Below are 16,960 nucleotides of genomic sequence, written 5' to 3' on the forward strand. Positions count from 1 at the left end.
TCATGAAAAAAAAATACAGCAAAAAATGGCAGCGTATTTGCTGGCTTCACTGCAAGTTTTGTGGAAATTCGACAGTCGTCTGCCCCATTCTTCCGCCTCCCGCATTCTGCGTTCTCCACCACCCCTCACGCTCTCCTCTTCCTTGAATCGCTCCTCTCATGATGAATTGAACGGAGGTTTGTTCAATGCAATTCAATTTTCCCTGCTTCGCCCTGCTCGCCCGTCTTCTCCTGGGACAGCGAGCAGCATTTTCTTTATCTTTTGTTTCTTGTTCTGCTTGGAACAGCACGAGCGGGAGTTCTGTTCTTTTACCCCTCGCACGTGCTGGAGCCTTTCTGCGCTAATTTTATCCTGTCGTTCTTTTCTTCTGCGTCCATTTTTTTCTCTTACTGTCGTAAAATTCCCAACAAAAAGAAATGGGGAACTGCGGGTTAAGTACACATATGTTGCCCAAAATGTGCCTAAAGTTTTGTTTGCGGTAAAGAGTGGGGACATCTATGACCAACTCTAGTTCTGCCGATATAAACCTCTTGTTCAAGTGTTTTCTTAACTTTTGTTTGTAAGGCTCAATCGGGGAGCGGACAGACAGACAGACAGACAGACAGACAGACAGACAGACAGACAGACAGACAGACAGACAGACAGACAGACAGACAGACAGACAGACAGACTGACGGACGGACGTACGGACGGAGGGCCGAACGTAAGAACAGATGGATTGACGGGCAAACAAACAGATCAAAGCTTTCGCGTTTGAGCAGCCCAAGAAAGACTATCGTCTTAAAAAAACAGCTACAATACGGCATGTTCAACAGCAACACCGGTGATCACGTGACCACTTCCACTTTTCCCTGCAACAAGTGCGGGACACAGTACTCAAGGCCAAGCATCGGACACCTTTTTTGTTCGGTTCTCCGACACTAAAGAATTTAACACCAGCGCAACACCACTAAACAGCTTTCAACAGCGACCTAATCGCGTTGGGGACACTAAACACTTCTGGGAGGCTCCCAGCACCCTCTACCATGTCATGTAGTGCTGTAATCAGAACCCCTACGTCCGCCCCCTGCACTTAACCTTTCCTGAGCACTGGAAGAGATCACTGTCCTGCTCGAACCCTGACGACCAGCTTTGGCTGGTGAAGAGAGCCGAAGCCAGACGGTCTCAAGGGGTCCTGAAATGAGGGCTCTTCCCGAGGGCTGACAGTTTTACAAAGACGTTTATTCCTCCTCCTCCCCCTCCTGAACTCGATGCTGCGATACATCTAGGCGACAACGGCGTTGTCTGGATTATGTTGAAAAAAAATGTAAGTGCGGAAGTTGCACTGCAAAGGTACCGTCACTTCTACATGGACACTGAAAGACACGGAATATACGCAGTGAGAAGCAAACGAGTGTTTATAATCTCCGGCACATCCATCTGCAGGTACAGCGACCGGTGATCATGAAGCAAGAAAAAATATACAAGATCACATGCCCACCTCCCATTATTTGCGATCCCAACTCTCGGCCCTCAGTCTCCTGCAGCTGTAGAGCACCTGTACACGGCGGCTGTCAGGACAGCGATACAGCAAAGGGTGCTAAGAATCTCTGAGCCCGGACAGGCCGCCTCTCGAACTTGAACTTGGCAACGCTCAACGCACGCACCTTGTCTAGTGAGGGAAGCTTAGCTGTACTACTAGAGGAGCTCTCGGACATTGAATGGGATATCATAGGGTTAAGCGAGGTCAGAAGGAGAGGAGAAGGCTTCATGGAGCTCACTAGCGGGCATATTCGGTGCTACAGTGGACCCCAAGAGAAGAAAGAACACGGGGTGGCATTGCTAATCCACAGAGAAACAGCAGGAAACGTGGAGGAACTCTCCAGTATTAATGAAAGGGTCGGAGTAGTGGTGATCATGCTTAACAAGCAATACAGGTTAAATTAAAGATAGTACAAGCTTATGCACCGACAGCTAGCTACGATTACAAGGCGGTAGATAGATACGATGACGAGGCGGTAGTTTCTACGACAACGTCGAATGAGTCATGAACAAAAGAACAAAACAATTCACGATTTTGATAGGAGACTTTTGATAGGAAACTCTAAAATGTGTAAAAAGAGAGTAGGAGAAAGGCCAGTGGGAAATTTTGGAATAGCCACTCGCAAATGTCGAGGAGGCATTTGCACAAACAAAATAACCTGAGGCTAATGAACACGTTCTTCCGCAAACGAAGGGATAAGAAGGGGACATCGAAAAGTCCAAAAAGGCTGACAAAAAAAATTGACTTCATTTTAAGTGACATCCCGGGGATTGCGCAGGACGTGAAGGTGCTAAGCAAGATTCGGTGTAGCGATCATGGAATGGTTAGGTGCAAAATAAGGCTGAATCTCATAATCTAAAGATGGAAACTAGCGAAACGCAGAAAACCCACTATAGAGTCAGTCAGAGACAGGACGCAGGAGTTTAAAATAACCCTTCAGAACAAATTTGCGCTTTTGACGTGGGAGGAGGTGGACAGTGTTGACACCCTCAATTAGAACCTGACAACGGCAATCACAGAGTCCGCAGGACACAAACTAGAACGCTAACGCACAAAAACGATAAACTTCTTGCGAAACTTAAGAACATAAAATTTTCGAGCACGGTGGATCACTTTCAATTAGCACAGCTCTCGAAATACCTACAGAAGTAAAACGAACGACATTCGTGCACACAATATGGCAGTCTTTGAGGAAGCGTTGGAAATAGGAGAAGGCTTGAAGGCAACAAAAAGGAAGATAATGCGCACTATACTGACGAGATAATAAAAGTAGTGGAACTATTATACGCCAGGCTATACGCCGGCAACGCTATATCACCGGAAACTACAGAGCCTACAAACTTAGCTTGCGATGTCCCGCCAATAACTAAAGAGGAGCTAGAGAAGGAGCCCAAGGGCCTGAAAAGAGGTAAATCTGCAAGCGACGACGGCATAACCGTGCCGATTGTGGCTACTTCACCAACTATGACCTAGGTTAAACTTGTTCTAAATGCTTCAAATTGCACTGTGTGAAATGGCGAACTTGTAATCTTAGCCGATGGGAGCAGGTTTGGGGAGAAAATGGTGGCAGGAAACCGGCGCATTTGAACGAACTTTCTTTTCGCAAAAAATCGCACTGAAATTGACCGAATGCCGGCCTACGCATTCTAGACCGCAATCGGCTGATGTTTTTCACTAACATATGGTTCCTTTAAGCCAAGGCGGCGGGTATCTCGGGCGTGTTCTTGTGTTCCTCGACACATTTACTTTTCTTTTTTTCTTTTTTTTAAATACTCAACCCGCCCCAACTGGACATGCCAGTGCAATATGAGAATTCTATAACAAACATGCTCCGAGTGTAGCTAGTTTTGCCAAATATCGGACCCGCTTAAGTGGCTTTATAAGACGAACACAACAGGCTCACTTGAAGAAGGCCGAAACATGCATGCGCCCAGTTTTCTCGTTCGAATAGTATTGTGTCACGCCGTCGGTTGTACGCATGCCCTTCTAAATTGAACTTTCCTTTCTTTAATGCAAATATTAAATGATCCTGAGTAATGATTAAAGCGACAAATACAATATTCCGCGTAGGCCTTCCACGACTTCCCCTTTCGTCGTGACATGTTTTCTTGTTTCTTACTTCATTGTTTCCGCTCCTAAATCTACGTATTAACTACAGGGCATTTATCTCTAATAAACGAAAGGCCGAAACCATGCCCTGTATCAGTCTCAAAAGCCTCTCGATATGCCCGCACGAGTCGGAGGTGTCAGGAATGACCCCCACTTCACCGTCCTCACTGCCCTTTTACTTTCGACAACACCATGAATCACGTAAACGGTGGGGCGTACCCCACTACGAGCCAGCGCCCAAACTTTTTTTTTTTCATTCAGATTAAACCTTCTCTTTCTAATTAAGTTGAAAGCACACGCAGCACTCTGCGGTAAAAAATCAGTAAAATTGATGAAAGGAAAGGAGAAAGAGGAAAAAAAGCGAGACGCTTCCGGTATGCGGGGAGTGAGACGGATGCAAATTGGGCTGGCTCCTTTCCATGCGCTGGGGTCCAAATTATTCCCTCCTCTTGTCCGGTCCCTTTCGCTGCTGCTGCTTCTTCACGGCTTAACACTTGAGTATTCAGTTCGTGCTCCGTAGGCGCGGCCGGCCACCGCCGCTTGCGTCTTCGGTTTGTTATTTCACGCGAGTCCACTTTTGTGTCAATCTCATTAGCCCGACACGGACCCGAGAGAGGCTAGATTTTCTTGCTTCGATGAGAAATTCGCTTAAAAACAAAGCGAGGAAGAAAGAAGAGTTTCGCTAGTGCTTTCGCGAGTGTCTCCTTTTGCTGCAGCCTTTTTTATTTTTGCTTTCTGGACTTGTGGAGTACACTTTATGGTGTGCGCGCTCGGCGACTGTACGAACAAAAGGCGGCCTGCGCGGATTAAAAAACCGCGAGGTTAGCGCAGCTCCGCGGCTTGTTTCTGTTAGCGCGAATTATCTTAACAGGCGCTTTGGCTGAGTGTGGTTGTTAGCCTTCCGCCGGAGTAATTACGGGCAATGCAGACTACCTCCGTAGCGAAAATAAAAATTCAGAGACGCACAAAAGCCTGCTTGCGTGGGCGATTGTGGTAGTAGTAGATATGTTCTTAGCTGTGCGGTACTGCATGTCTAATCATAGGTCTGTCGCGATTATGTCACCCTGTGTTGCTAGAGTGCCTTCGTCATTAGAGGGATATAGGTCTGGCGCGCAATGTTCGCGTCGTAATGGTTGCTTTGGCGTGCGTCGTCTGGCAGGGCTTTTAGGCGCAGCGAGCGCCCTCGTCTTTTCTGCCCGCGGCATTTTATTGCGCAGCACTTTGGTGGCCGTTCTTGTGTTTTGGCAGCGGCGATGGTGACGGCGAAGGCGACGGCGTTGTAAACGAGCGAGCGAAGACAGAAAGACAACAGTGGATGAAAGTGTGGCAAAAGTGCGAGGGGGAGGGCGGCACGCATCGGTATGGCATCATCGCTCTCACTGCCTCCCCATCACACTTACGCCCATTACGCCGTGTGTCGCCGCCGAGTAGCGCCCTCCCCCTCAGGCTTTCGCCAGCGTTGCTCCTCCGTTCGTGGTCCAACCGAACCACGTGACATTTGCGCGGGAGTTCAAACATGATTTGCAACAGCATGCGCACCGGCGGTGATGACGCGCTAAGAGATAACGACAGAGTAGCGCGCTCCGCAATGCATTCGCTAACCACGTGATCTCTTTCTGAAACGCAGCAGATATACGCTGTGACCGAGAACATATCTGCGCAGAAATTTCGCATTATGGAGAATAGTAATCGTGAGTGCTCTTTTTGTGTTACTTTTCATCTTTTGTAAGGCGTAAATACGTTGGCGAGCACGTTTAACAGCTGCCGTTGGTGTGGACGCTCCGGAGTCCATCGTATACAAAACGTGTCCAGTAGTGCGATCGTGTTCCCTCAATATCATTGTCTTGGTCCTTTTCCGATTGCGTCGTTTTCTTTTTCTCTCTGTTGCTATGGCTGAAAGGCTTGGCCAGTCGCCCTTGCTAGCCCTACATGTACGCTATTAGCGTAAGCGTGATTTGCTACTTCTGTGATTAGCGTGCTCAAATTACTCCCGTAGGCCTCAGTTCATGTCTCTAACACACTTTTCTGGTGAGTGAGTGAAAATGGCGAGTCAGTGAAAATGAGTGAAAATATTAAGAGTGAGTGTTTGAGTGAGTGACTGACTGACCGACTGAATGAGTGAGTGATAGCGAGTGAGAAGATTGAGAGTGAGTGAGTGAGGGTCTGAGAGCGAGTGAGTGAGAAAAGTGAGAGTGAGTAAGTCAGTGAGTGAGAATAGTAAGAGTGAGTGAGAATAGTAAGAGTGAGTGAGTGAGTGAGTGAGTGAGTGAGTGAGTGAGTGAGTGAGTGAGTGAGTGAGTGAGTGAGTGAGAAGAGTGAGAGTGAGTAATAATAGTAAGAGTGAGTGAGTTAGTGATAGTGAGTGAGAAGAGTGAGAGTGAGTGAGTGAGTGAGTGAGTGAGAGGGATTGAGAAGAGTGAGAGTGAGTGGGCGAACCTTGTGCGTCCCTGCCCCTCATCTGCCTTCCCTATTCTAAAATAGTCGTTCAACTTTCTACGTTCAGAAACGGGGCGAAAAAATTACGCGCTCCTTGTTGACATAAGAATGGTCCACTTCATCGAAGCCTCTTGGTTTCATATAACAGAAGTGAATTTGATAACTAACGATTGCGGCTCTTTAAACTACGATAAAGCAGATATAGCACATGGAGCGAGACTTCAATTACGGTCTGAGTATTTATCAAGCCGAGTTGCTTTCCTTGGAGATTATAAGCTCGAGAAAAGTGCTTTCTCATGTGGAAAAATTCAAGTAATCGGGACCTGTTTAGCGCTTGCCCTTATCAGCACGGAACAGATGCTCGTAATAATTTCTCGATTTGTCATGATTTTAATCTATAGTTCCGTGTTCGGCGTTACAGCTTCTAGAGTGTCCGCGAACGAAACGCGGTTTCAGTAGCCGACCAAGTATTTGTGTTCCTGGCGAAGGCTCCCTAATCCGAGAGCAGCCTTTGGGCTACTTAAAACTGAACTTGCTTCCGTTTTAAGCTGGCGCGCAGAAGAAGCAGGAAGGAAAAGACGATGTTATTGCAGTATCAAAATAAATTACATTACGGCGTAGTATAACCCTGGGATCAGGGCCCAAGTTCTCGCGTGTAGTTTGTCGCAGACCATTTTTGGTGCGGACCATAATCTCTGAGGCTAAGCTGTTCGCACTTTGCAACCTAGGTCACTTAATATCGTCTCTTTTACTTCTCTAGGGGCATTTATTGAATCTATTCTTCGTCGATGGCCCAAAAAGCCCTTAACGCGAAAATGAGTATCAGCCCTGCGGGAACATTATAGTGAACAATTTTGTATCTTCCCATTTCATTTCATATTCATATCTGAATGACGCAATGCTTCGTCATTCAGATATGAATGAATTTAAATTTATTTATAAAAGTATGGGGCAGCTGACTCGTGTTGTGCAATCACCGGGGGAAATCGGGTAAAGGTAGAGGGAAGGACAGAAAAGTAGGAGGTCTTTTCATGAAAGTGAATTCGGTTGTACACGTTGCAGAGGGGTTCCCTTGAGGCATCCACCCTCCTCACCTACGGCCCACAAATGCAGCTGACGTTAGTTTATTGAGTCCAGTTTTGCCCACACGGTCCCGAAGTACTAACAGGGCGGGTTTGACATCGCCTTGCGGCATAATTGAATTAGGCAATGTGGTGACATGAGACAGTCTCTGTAGCTGTCTCAGCTCCTAGCGCTCACATGAGGCCTCGGAAGTTGTCTTGGTCTTCCGAATGCGGAGATGTAGTTGTGGTATGGAGCTATCAAATCGGCTCTTGCCGAAAAGTATTAGTAGCAGGGGCAGCTCTTCCGCATATCGCAGGTGGTGACCGTGGCAGTTCATGCTTAGCGTATACAGAGACCTGTAGGCGTCTGTGGTCAGCGTGGTAGAAAATACTGAGTTATTCATTATTGAAAGGCTCCATCGTATTTCTGCGAAAGATTTCTTCCGTGATTTTGCCCTAGATCTCCTCTTCAGTCAAAATTTCGCAAATTGACTCAACGTGAATACGTATTTACTAACTCACTATTTCGCAAGCGAACAGATTTATTGAATTATTGCGCTTGTGCTTACAACGGAGCATCATCTCCACCGGTACACAAAAGCGGTCGGCATATGCTTGACTAGCTCACTTTCACGAATACGGCAAATGCTTGCGCGCGCGGAAGCAGTCACGGCCTGAGGATGTGGTCAAGTGATTCAGCGGAAATACCTGCCCCGGTGGCTCAATGAATAAAATGTTGGGCTGCTGAGCCCAAGGGCGCGGGTTCTAACCCGGCCGTGGTGGCTGCTTTTCTGATGGAGGGGAAAAGCGAGAACGCTGCCCGTGTGTCGAGATTCCGGCGGACGTATGAGACCGCCAGGTCGTCAAGATTAATCTTGAGCCCATACGGCTCGCTTCATAGCCCAGGGATAGCTTGGGTGCGTAACCTCCCCCCCCCCCCCCCTTCACCCCTCCAGTTTGTTTCAACGTAAATGGGAGGTTTGATTCTGTAAGAGCTGGAGATCAAACGAGCATTCGTTGGTGCATGCTCTCTCTACGAGAGATTAGTCTGCTTGCACCGAGAAGGCGTAGACGCCGTACAACACGTGTTTGCATTGTATGGAAGATATGACTGAGCTGTGATTCAGCCGACGCCGAAACAAAGACGCCACGAGCCGCCATCTACTGAGCTCGAAAGCTGGAGCCATTGCCACCCTGCGTCCTGTGTATAGTTCCTTCGCTTCCTGAGAGTTGGCAAGCAGCGGATCTATGCGTAGTAAGGTTGGTGCGGCCGAATTGTGCGTTCGTTGTTTTCGGCTGCCCATTGGCGGTTGTAGCATAATTTAGTTAGTATAGAATAGGGGGAATATAGAAGCAGTTCAAGAACAGAAAATATTCTGCCTCTCGTCGCGAGCGGCCCCAAGCAAAACAAACACAAAACATACAACTGCGTTGAGCTGGTTTTCCCACACAGGTAAAGTCGACTGCGTCCGGTTGCCTTTAAAGTAAGCGTTACGACGATTATTCTGCTACGAATGCTAGGAACCACAGTAGCCTGGGGAAGCTCGGCCTATTTGGTGAAGCATGACGAAATAATTCAGGGAAGCTTGCACTCAAGTGCAAGACTTGAATAGATAAACTGCTGTAGGGGAGCACTGCAGGACACATAGTTAAGTTTCAGTACCCTTCTTTATTTGCATCGTTGCGGAGCTTGTAATGGTCGTCACATGCATCGAAGAGGTCGTCGTCTTCTTCGTGGCGAGTGGTAGATGCAAAGTCATCCTCAGCATTGTAGACTTATCATTGTATCATTTCAGCGGTGGCGAGATCTGCAAGTCGTCTCGGGAAGGACTGGCACACTCGCAACCACGTCTCCAATAATCCATAAAAGCTTCTAACGAATGCGGCGGCCGCGGTGACTTCTCTCAAACAGGGTGTCTGTTTACCTTTAACATTAGCGCTGGAGATTTTTTTAGATGCGCGATAGCGCGTGACAACAGCGCTGGAACGTTCTTCTTCTTTCTTTTCTTCCTTTCTTTTTTCTTTTTGCTAAAGTCACTGCGTGAGCCGGGGACTCGGCGGCCGCCAGGGGGCGCGCGCTCACGTGCGCTCGGCATTTTCTATTTTCTTGGTATTTTTTACTGCAACGCCGAACTTACGGTTTATACAACAGCTCCGCTGTTAAAATTGAACTACGCGAAAGACAAGGATGTCCTTGTATGTCTATTAACCATGGAACTGTTGTAGGTAGATCCTTTTCGTAAGCCTGCTGTAGGTCTCGCGTTACGCAGGGATAGGAGCAGATTTCTAGATGCGCCCGCGGCGTCTTAGAAACCGGTTCCCAGACCCATCGATAGGGGGCGCAGTGGTCTTTCAATGGCGGTTTCTCCTCTCTACCGCTAGAGGAGGGAGAGGGGAGAGATCCTCAAACCGCTGTCGTTTAGCTGCCGATTCCTTCGCGCAAACAGCATAATTTGCGCGGCTACGGCGCTGTCGTCCTCAGGCGAGCGCCCGTTGACGTTCGAGCCGGCACAGCAGAACCACAATTCCGTTGTTTCACCAGGTTTCACACTGGGTGTGACTGGGTTTAGTTTTTTTCGTCAGGACTCTTGTAAAGACGAACTCGCGATGTTATGGCATATTTCATGGCTAAGACGAATTGGTATTTTGTAACAAGCACAATGCAAAAAAAAAACAACAACAACGCCTGTTGAAGGAGAATTTTACAAGATACGAAGAAGTTAGATTAAACGGGAGTTTACGAATATGACAATTTCCTAATAGGGTGTTTTGGCAACAATTTTTGTTATAGTGTATCAGGAACATCGACATTGTTCCAAGCTCAATATGTCGGAGCTCTGCTGAAGGAATACAAAGAAGCAATAAGAGGTAATGTTGCGTCAGTGCGTCTCCCTTCCCGATCTCCGACGCGTAGTTGGTTAGCCGGTGGCTTTTCCTCGCGCGGTCTTCGGGCTGTTGTGGCGCGGCTTCCGTTTTCGGCTTAGCGGTAGCGGCCGGAGCTTAATGACCTCCAGCCTGCAACGGTTGTGTTTTCCCGATAAGGTGGCGGAGCCCCTCTTCGATTGTTTATTGACACAGCGTCTATCGGGAGCTAATCGACTCGGCTGTCTCTCCCGGAGGCGGGCGATGAAAACAGAGATGATACAGCTCGTGGCCTTCAGACAACTGGCTCCCAGAGAGCATGCAAGTTGTGATCTTTTAGCGAATTTAATCTTTTTTAATGTCACTTGTTTTGTAGATTAAAACTAGGCTAGCGTTTTCCCATGCTAGGGGTATATTTAGAGAGCCGTGATGTCATGAGAAACATTTTGCAACCTTCTGTCAAGAGTATGTCTTCCATTATTGCGTGCAAATACGCTTAATCTTTTTTTTTTCTTCCTTGGCCTGTGTCCCTTTGAGTGCCTTTCCTTACCCCTCTTTATCTACTATGAGGGTCACAGAGTGTTGCTGAGGAATAGACAGACCTATAGTCTTGCTAGGTCTGCCCTCTCAGAAGTATACCGTTAAAACTACACGCGGCAAATCACAACTTTTCTGTACTTCAAGAATAGGAGGAATGGGCGCAAGATATCTCTCCTCAGAATCCAGTGTCCGTTTAGGTATACGACGTCCTCATACACGCATGTGGGTCGGCTCTCCTTTGAGGCTCTTGAAACAAAGCTTAGTGCTACATCGCATGAACTCGACAATTGATGACAAAATGTCGGGAGTCATCCGGTACACCACACGTCGAACACAGGGACGATGAGGCAAGGTTCAGCTTATAAAACAACGGCGGTGTTCCTACCGAGTCAAGCTACCAAGTTGAGGGGGAAAACACAAACACACAAGGAAAGGGAGGGGCAGACATGTGAAACCAACTAGCCGAAATTGCAACTTTACTAAGTTCTTACCGAATTCCTCTGTATGCGGAACATCGAAGAGACTTCTGTTGTTTTTATTCCTCACGTCACGCAGGGTTGGTAATGTGGGTGTCACAGGGACATAAAATAGTTGATATTTTATTCCTTACGTTACGCAGGGTCGGTAACGTGGACTTCACAGGGACATAGAATAGTTGATAAAGGCCTTCTTTAAAATGCGCTGTTCATCTGGCAGCCCTTTGCACAAGGGAGGGCATTAAAGCGCTGTTTTGTCCATTCGTCGGAGGCTTTATTTCCTGCTACTCGTACCTGTAAAAGAAGACACTACAAGTGCACCCTAGTGCCAGCGCTCTTTACGCTGTGAACCTTACAATACGCCCAGTGACGAAGAAATAGCAGCGATCAACTTCCCAAATTTCCTGGTATGGGCCGCAAGAGTCATCGCCGAATAGTTGTATGCGTAACTTGTGCCTTCACGCTCGCAACTCTTGGAGGAAGAGGAAGGAATAAATATGCTGCTGACTTGACAAATAAAACAGAAGTATAAATAAATAAAATGCTGAGAGGTCGGTCAGCTACTCTTCGTTCGTACGCGGAGAAGATGAAGCAGAGAAATGGCGTTTGGCGATTGCGGTGGATGGTCTGTATTGATGAAACGTGCTCAAGTCGAGTCCACTTTCCGTAAGGTACAATCGATTGGCGTTGGAGCCCGCGGGCTACCTCATAAGCCTCTCGCTTTTCGCCGCAGCAGCTCGGACTGGGCTGTCAGTTTTCTGGGGCTATCTTCGTAATGACATGAACGCTCAGTGGAGAACACCAAAAAGGAACTGCGCAGCTTGCAACCCCATCAACGAACTTGACGACATGCCGTTTCACGTCGGAGAACAATAAACTGATTGTGTTGCGAGCACTTTATACTTAAAACTAAACAAAAATAAGGAAGCTCGACGTTACGCTATACCGGTTGACGAGCGTATGAGAATAATTTAGGAAGGCGGAAATGAATAAAAGTGCATTTTCGCAGCCCATGCTTGCTTCACAGATTGATGTAGTATGGGAGCGTAAAAATGTATGTTGGAGTCTGTCAGGTTTTACGATTAACCTTAGGAGGTCGACAGAATAAAGCGAGGTCGCTAGACGTGTTGGATTTGTGGGCCTTTTCTTGCCCGCTCGTCCGTTGTCCCCATTTTGCTTCCGTTATGGGCCATGCTGCTTATTAGGACACCCAGACCCCCACAGCCGTGTGTGTGCTGCATAGGAGAGGTTGTGCCAGCGATAGGAGAAACGTAAGCCGTCCATATCAGTACGGTCTGATCGGTTTAACGCTGACAAGCTATGGCGCTAGACCCGATACGAACCGAACGAAAGGTGTAGTTAGCTTAACGCGTGGAAGATGTGCTGACGCCAGCTAGAGAAGCGGGTCATCTCCTCGTTTCTGCGACGAGGACTCAGTCCGTGATGCTGCTAGAAAGGGCATTATAATAAAAAAAGCAGCGCGACGCGCAGTGCTTTCGTGAAAAAAAAAAATTCAGTGCTGCGAAATTAACTGGAATAAATATAGAGGCTGGTGCGTTTCATTCATGTCAATACAAAAATGGAAAATATTCTTTATAAAGTGGCTTAGGAGATATCGCCCCGGCTTGTTCCACAAAATGTTCTACCTCAACCGCATTTTCAAACAACCACTTTCCACTGGGCTCTAGTACATATCTTCTCCATACCGACAAGCGGTAGCGACAAGCCGTATTAGCATGCATCACAGTCCCTTCAATCCTTCAACTAGCAATGACTGGGACCTCCTCACTGCCTCCATCAATGATATACTTTATTCTCCAAGCTTCAAAATTGCTGTACAAAAAGTCCTGAATTAATAATGTCTTTTTTTCTGTGCCTGTCACCTTTGTACCACTCCTCCGGGCCTTGAAAGTATTCTAAATAAATAAATTAATAATTAATCGCCTAAAGACACATGCCGTAAGAGGCTGTTAGTCTCGCGATGATGTGAATAGCGAGAGTTTATTTTCACTAGCTTCCATTGTGTAGACGTTAAGCGAGTTAAGAAGGTAAGTCGACCTAGCTAGACTCGATAAAAAGGGGTGTATCATCATCTCTTAGGTATAAAGAACGAACTTAAAGGGGGCCACTTTATCGCAGTCCTATGTGACTTACTAATGCATTACCCACGGGCTTAGAAACCGTCGTGTACAGGTAGGAAAATTTTAGAAGTACACATAGATGTTCTTAACGGCTTAGCTTGCTTCTTTTATAAATGTATCACAGGTAGGTAAATTTTAGAAGTACACATAGATGTTCTTAACGGCTTAGCTTGCTTCTTTTATAAATGTATCACTTCTTTACTGAGGTAAACAGTAAACAAGACACGCATTTCGGTTTATCCAGTTTTCACTACATGGCGCTAGCTGTCAAGCAAGCAGGAGTTATATTTTTTTTTTATTTCAGTACAGGAGTTATATGTCTCGAGAATAAGCAAACTAGGCCATTGTGAACATTGATATGTATTTGTAAAGCTTGTCCGCAAGCTTACCCTGGAGACCCCGACAGCCAAATGGACTACACAAGAGTTCACGAGCTCTCGTATTCATGCCCTGGACCCGCATCTTCAGCGTCCTCTTCCATTAGGCCTCCCACGGATTGATGCAACCGTTCTTTGCCGTCTCTGGCTTGGAGTCGCCTTCACAAATGCTTACTCCCATTTGATTGGAATGACAGACAGTGAGGCGCGTGAAGTCTGTGACACACCGGAGACCACACGCCATGTTCTATGCGAATTTCCACGTTTTTCATCGGCCAGAAGGCAACTCTCTTCAACTTTACGAAAGCTGGAGTCTCGGCGGCCGTTCTCTGAGGAGAAAATCCTGGGCCACTGGCCTTCACCGCCATCTACGCACAAGGCGACAAAAGCGCTCCTAAAAACAACGAACTTGCACAGAAGACTGTAGCACAAAAGACTCTATGAAGTCAGTGAACTTTATCGTGAAAAGTGTCGTACCGCTGGCCACACCTCTTTACGCTCTGTCCTTACCTTCGCCTTCTTTTACTGTTCTCATCTTTTTTCCCATTGTTCCCCTTCCCCACGTGTAGGATTGCAAACTAGGCCACATCCTGGCTGACATTCCTGCTTTTCCGTCACCTTTATTCCTTCCTTCCTTTCGTATTTGTGCACGATGGTTTTTAGGCCCGTGGGTCGCGAAGTCCCGTAGGAATGTTAACAGGTCAGTCCCCCTTAACAGCGCGAAAAAGCTTCGGAACAACGCAAGTAACGTTTTTATGATCATTATCTCAGTCAAAAAAAAAAAAAAAAGATTTTTAGTTTACGGAGCCTTCAGATCAAAATCTTGAGAAACATTTTTCTAACGCGATATACATTGGTGGTACGGCGGGTGGGTGTGAGCTTCACCCATCATCATCATCCTCTTCATTACCAACTTTATTGAGGAAAAAACTACAAATAGATATTCTTTGCAGAACGGTGTTTGGGGTCCTCATTTCAAGACTCCGTTGGATTTTGGCCACCCCTCGCACCTGGTTTATCAGTTTTCTCTGTAGCTCCAGGCCTGAGCTGGCATGAGCTGGCAAGACCTGCCTTCCATTGGTCTTGTTTCTCCTATGGTGGTGGCGCACTGTCTGGCCTTGTATTCACACATTGCCAAGTAACATGGTATAATGTCGGTGTACCACTGCAATTGGGGCAGGCTTCTTGATATTGTTGTGGATACATTACACTGTACGCATGTAGATGTAGATAGGTGTTCGTTTAAATTTGTCGCCATGATATGATTTCTGTGCCAAATTATGCATGAGGGGGCGCGTACCAGCGTTTTCCAGCCCTACGCTCCTCGAGTCTTTCGCCGTACTGATGAGGGCGAGGGTGAAGCAGAATGTGTTGATCTCCGCTGGGTTCGCTAATTCACGAGTGATCTAAACCGCTGCCTCGTTCCCTTCTACCTCTTCCTGTCCTGGGGCAATGTTAGTGTACGTCTTCGGTCGTAGTTATTAGCGACGCTTGCGAGGACTTAGTCCGCCGTCCTTGGTATTTTTCCATTGGTGTATCCTTGGCACGCAGGCTTTTGTGGCTTGCATGGCAAGTCTAGAGCACGGACGTCTCTGTAAACGGTCTGTACGAACTCGCCCTGTTTTTATCTCATTTGCCTCTATAGATTAGATTTATGCTGCTCTCGCGCCACTGCGTTGGAAAGCTCTAGGGTATTATAGTGCGTTTGATAGAAGTGTGTTTGCCCGGTCGACCAAATTGTCTGATAAGTCTATTGAGATTTCGTTCACTGCTGTTGTATGTCTTTGAGACTTTTTCCTCTGCCTTGTTCCGGTCCAAAGATTGTCTTCTCAAAATTTTTATCTGCGCCAATCCTCGTTGCTATGTCTTTCCGAGCTAGAAATATCATACCCGTTTTGCGAAACGTATTACCGATAGACACATTAGAGCGCTGCGCGTCCCACGAATATGTTAACTGATGTGACACACTGCGCCATCTGCTGGTATGTTTGAAGACATGTTTGAGCGTACGTCAGGACGCATCAGATGAATGCGGTTTTAAGAATCTAACCGCGACAGCACGACGCCGATAAACCCGCTTTGACTGTTCCTTGCCGTTTTGTACTTAGTTCATCTTTTGTACATTTTCGTACAACTTGCACGCGAGTGTTCACCAAGATATTTGTCGTGCGCGGTGCGTTCCCGGCACACAGGGGCTGTCGCACGAAAGAGAACTGGCTTTTAAAAGTATTTCTGTAAACTGTCCATTTCCTTTTTTTGCCCTCGAAGTGAGTACAGGGCCCCGGAATGGGCCGAAAACGTGCGTGCCAAGGCGTCGTTCATAACGGTGGTTTCGTCTTCGAAGGTACCTATACGGCACCGTGTTCGAAACACGTGGCGTACGTCAGCCGCATCGTGTGCAGCACCATTGCAGCTTGAATCGTGCCGGGAACGGTATATGAGCAACTTCTGAGCTGCCCGAGGAAATCGGATCTTGCTGTTCTATCCTGGAAGGCACACCGGATTTTAGCAAGACCTCTGTTGGCCCGTAGTCAATAATTTCGGATAAAAGGTTGCGACTTTCCTTATCTGACATGCATCATATTATAACACACAAACGCGCTACTTCAAACATTATTTATTTGTTTATTTTAAATCTTCCAGGAAGTTTTGTAGAACCTGGAAAATTTTAGTTAGGTGTCAAAAGTTGTCTCTTTAGAAGAGCTACGTCTGGCTGCTTCCATTTTTTTTTTTTTTCGATTTTTGGAGGCGCCGTGATGCTGCACAGAAAACAAGCTTTAGCAGTCAGTGCTAACTGCGATTTAGAAACGCGCATAGAACGCGCGATCATTTGAGCAATTAGCCTCGAAAGCGTTGTGATGTCCTGGTATCGTGGGCGTAATAGACCACTGCCAAACAACGCTCTTCAAGCGCATCGCTCCCCCTATGAAATGAAAGGTCAAAAGTGCGGTGCATGTTCACTGTATAATGTACCTCGCGCGGAAGCACCTTTACAAAAACGTGTTCCACTCGCACAGAAGGGAACCGACGAGAGAGGGGAAGAGTCGGTCGTGAACCCTTTCCCTGAATCCGCCTTTAACCTCTAGGCGTGTGTAAATGTTCCCGTTGTGGCCCCTTATTTTTTTTTAAGCATATTTTATGGAAGACCCCCCTTCCCCGATTTGTTATTATAGGATTTTTGTCAACGCATTTCTGCCGTCTCGTTTCGGCAAGCTGAATTCAACCCATGCATTGTAGTGTTGTAAACACAGGCGTTCATCCTGGGTGCCCGTGCATACTTTTACCCTTTGTTGTAGATTGGCAACATTACCTTTTTAGGGTGCACGGGTAGTGTTTCTTCGAATAAAGAGAATAAGGTTCAAAATTTTGGGTTTTGGAGGGGTTTACGCGCTGAAGCTATACTTGCGCTATGAGGCGCACCGTAGTAGAGTGT

This window comes from Haemaphysalis longicornis, unplaced genomic scaffold, assembly GCF_048455015.1.
Source record: "Haemaphysalis longicornis isolate Haplotype H1 unplaced genomic scaffold, Haemaphysalis longicornis Haplotype H1 scaffold_7, whole genome shotgun sequence".
In the NCBI taxonomy this organism is placed as follows: Eukaryota; Metazoa; Arthropoda; class Arachnida; order Ixodida; family Ixodidae; genus Haemaphysalis; species Haemaphysalis longicornis.